The sequence below is a fragment of the Hylobates moloch genome, unplaced genomic scaffold, assembly GCF_009828535.3.
Source record: "Hylobates moloch isolate HMO894 unplaced genomic scaffold, HMol_V3 SCAFFOLD_468, whole genome shotgun sequence".
In the NCBI taxonomy this organism is placed as follows: domain Eukaryota; kingdom Metazoa; phylum Chordata; class Mammalia; order Primates; family Hylobatidae; genus Hylobates; species Hylobates moloch.
In genome coordinates, this window is record NW_026652743.1 from 18,710 (window position 1) to 22,795 (window position 4,086).

Sequence of the window (4,086 nt, forward strand, 5' to 3'; positions counted from 1 at the left end):
TGGATCGTATCCTAAAAAATGTTTTCTGAGTTACTTCCGTTCTCCTCATCTCTTTCAGGAAAACCGATGAGTAGTCAATTTGGTCTCTTTACATAGTCCCACATTTCTCAGAGGTTTTGTTCATTTATTTTCATTCTCTTTTCTCTATTCTTGCCTGTCTTATTTCAGAAAGCTAGACTTCAAGTTCTGACATTCTTTCCTCTGCTTGGTCTATTCTGCTATTAATACTATAAAATTCTTTTAGTATGTTTTTCAGCTCTGTCAGGTTGGTTATATTCTTTTCTATACTGACTATTTTGTCTGTCAGCTCCTGTATCATTTTATTGCGATTCTTAGTTTACCTGGATTGAGTTTCAGTACACTCCTGCATCTCAGTGATCTTCGTTTCTACCCATATTCTGAATTCTATTTGTGTCATTTCAGCCATCTTAGTCTGGTTCAGAACCCTTGATGGAGAGCTAGTGTAGTTGTTTGGAGGGAAGAAGGCACCCTGGCTTTTCAAATTGACAGAATTCTTCTGCTGGTTCTTTCTCATCTTTGTGGGCTGATGCTCCTTCAATCTTTGAAGATGCTTTCCTTTGGATGGGTTTTTTTTTTCTTTTACCTTATTTAATGACCTTGAGGGTTTGATAGTGGTATAACGTGGGTTCAGTTGACTGACTTTGTTTCTAGAAGATATTAGGGGACCAAGGCTCACTCCCCACTCCTGGACTGCATGCTCTAAATCTGGGAGACTGGTATTGGACCCTGACTTTGTTCTTAGTTCCTTGAGGTTAGGAACCCAGTGCACTGAGGGCTGAGATGCTCCTGCCCCACTGGTCACTACATCTCTATGGATGGTGCCAGCCAAAGCATTTCATGGGTGGTGGCAGTGGGATCCATCCTTGTCTGCATGTGCCAGCAGCAGCAGCGGTGTCATGTGGCGGGGTGCATGATCATTGGCTGTGGCAGAGTACTTGCAGGTTCTGGGATGCTGGCCTCCATAAGGCCTAGATTGCTCTGACATCATCAGACATTCACTATTGTTGAATGGGCAAAACCCTTCTAAGCCTTAACTTCTGTTCCTAAATTGGCCCACCAGGAATTTTGGTGAGTACTTGCTAATTAATATGTGGGTTTTTCCTATTCTCAGCTCAGGTAGATACTATTGGTTTCCTATGTTTCCTCCTGTTCAGATTCTAAAAACATATGGATCATGTAACTGTTGGTTATTTGTCTCTAGCTTCCTGTATTTGGGGATTTATGGGAATTCTTTGTGTCTTCAAGTTGTTCTTGTTTTAGTATTATAGTTGTCCCATTTTCATCAGGCTACTTAGAGGGATTAAAAAATCTAAGCTGCCCTCTAAGGTCTAACAATCCTATAATTAGAGCTCCACAAAGAGAGGAGAGAGTTTGGGGCAAAATGATATTTGAATAAACATTGTACTAAATTTTTCCAAATGTGAAGAAAAATATCTTTCCAAGATCCAAGAAGCTCAATAAACCCCAGCCAGATAAACATAAATAATTCCATATACAGCTGAGCTATATTGAAATTGTTAAAAACCAAAAATAAAATCAGCCAGGACAAAAAAACAATTTACCTATGGGGGAAACAAAGATAAAAATGATAGCTGATTTCTCTTTAGAAGCAATGCAAGCCATAAAACAATAGAACAACATTGACACAAATTATAATCACTGTCTCCAGATTCTCACCTCCATTTATTCCTTAACACGCTCCAATCTGGCTCCTTTTCCATTTCTCCATTGCCAATTCACCAAGGGCATCAATGACCACCATATCATTAAAGCCAATGGACAATCTTCAGGTTTACTTTGCTTATTAAACTCTCATCATAGTTTGTTGCTTATTAATAGCCCCTGCCTCTTGAAGCTTCCTCTTTTCTTGGATTCTATGACTACTCCTATTAAGTCCCCCTCAATAACATATTCTCTATCAAACTTTTCAATGCCAGAAATATTTTGTATTCTTCCCTCACATTCTCCTCAGAACTCATGCTACACTGTGTTCCTAGTTGATATCACTTGCTCTAATAGACAGGCAACGTGTGTTCAATGAGTTGGATTTTTTTTTAGTTCAGTATTGAGCAAAATCTCTAATATTTATGTTTTTGAAATGAACTTGCACTAAAAGGACTCGATACATTTACCTTTATAATTCTTTTAACAAAGGACAGGCTTATAGTATTATTATTCCAGCATTCCACCTGATGTGGCAGGATGCACAGAGGTCTGCGTAGACCGTTCTTCTGATTATATCTACCTTCAAGAAAGATTTTTTTTTCTTCTTACTGATGCTTGTTAGCACATTTCTGAGTTAACATCTGGGCTCTCATGTTTGAAAAGAAAAAATCTTATTAAAGTCTTCAGATGCTTCTTACCCACTGACAGTCCCTTATTGTGACTTGGGGAAACTGGCGTCATATCCTGACAGAGACAACACTCCAGTTCCAACTGAGAAGTTTAGGATTTACCAAAGGGGTAGACTAGAAACTTTTTTTTATCCCAAAGTGCTATCTTATGGTCACTTCTTATTTAGAATTTCTTTTAGTTTGAATTTCTGGGAATATCTTAAAGTTTTTCATTAAAAAAAAATTGTGATTTTTTTTAGTGGCCATGTGTTTATTGAGGAAAAAAAGTCAGGCTGATCTCAGGACTGAAAAATATAAGTTACGATTCTTGGGGTCGAAGAGCTTAATTAGCTTTAAAAATTACTGTAGGCTGTAATTAATGAATTTATTTATTAATATATGCCAGGAATTCTCACATTCTAAAGTACTTATGGCACTTAGTTGAGTATGAGAAAACTATGACATATAAATAAAGGAAATAGAAAGTAAATATGTCTTCTAGGCCAGCATCTCAAAATCAAGTGATTGGTGGGAGATAATGGTAAAAGTCAGGTGTGCTTAAATGAATACAGAGGCTACTGCAAATTAGATTACTTTTCTGGCTTGCTTGTTACTTCCTTATAATTAGGAGGATTTAGTGAAAACAGTGACAAGAATGGAACACTGATGTTGGAGCCTAGGTGTCCCTGTGTTCCATTAGACCATTACACACCTCTTGCTATATCTTTAAGGCCAAAAGACTTGTATTCAACTTTAAGTCCTGCCATTAACAAGCCTGCGACCCAGAAAAGCTGGTGGTTGTGAAAACTTGCTGAAATAATTGAGGCAGAAATTTTCCAGAGAGTGTAGAAGTCCTACATCACTATTGTTATTGACAATGACATCATTAGGGAGGATTAATAAAGCACCTGATGTACATTGATGTGTTTGTGTGTTAATATAGCTGTGTAGTAGTCATTAATGCTATTCATCAACTACTTCTGCCTCTCCATCTTAGAGGCACCTGGTTGGATTGTGCTTCTGGCTCCCTTGTGTTTGAGTGGGGTCATGGGATGTGTTTTGGATGATAAGTTATGGTCAGAAGTGGCGTGGGTCACTTCTGTACTAGAATATTTAGTTGGCAATGTAAAATCTTCCAGTGTCTTTCTCAGCTTCTGACAGAATGATGATCAATGTTCACAATGGTGCCTGATCTACCATTTTTGATCCCTGATTGGTTAAAATGAGCAGCATCCTTATATTTTTCTATGGTGGACATTTAGGGCAAATTATAAATAAATCTTTAGTTTTAAGATCCAACTGGAGATTGTTTATTTCCACAGTATATCCAGCTTATCCTGACTGACAAACATGGCTTTTTCCAAGATAGAAAGGGTGGCCTAGTGAGGATGCTGGACATAAGGAGAACAGAGGAATTAAAAAGGAAGAGGGATCAGTCAGTCCAGGAGTTTGAGGCTACAGTGAGCTATGATTGTGTCACTGTACTCCAGCTTGAGTGACATAGTGAGACCCTGTCTCTTAAAAAAGCAGAAGGGAACCAGCCTGGCCAACATGACAAAACCCCGTCTCTACTGAAAGTACAAAAATTAGCTGGGCATGGTAGTGCATGCCTGTAATTCCAGCTACTAGGGAGGCTGAGGCAGGAGAATTGTTTGAACCCAGTGGGCAGAGTTTGCAGTGAGCTGAGATCTCGTCACTGCACTCTAGACTGGGTGATAGAGCAAGACTCCAT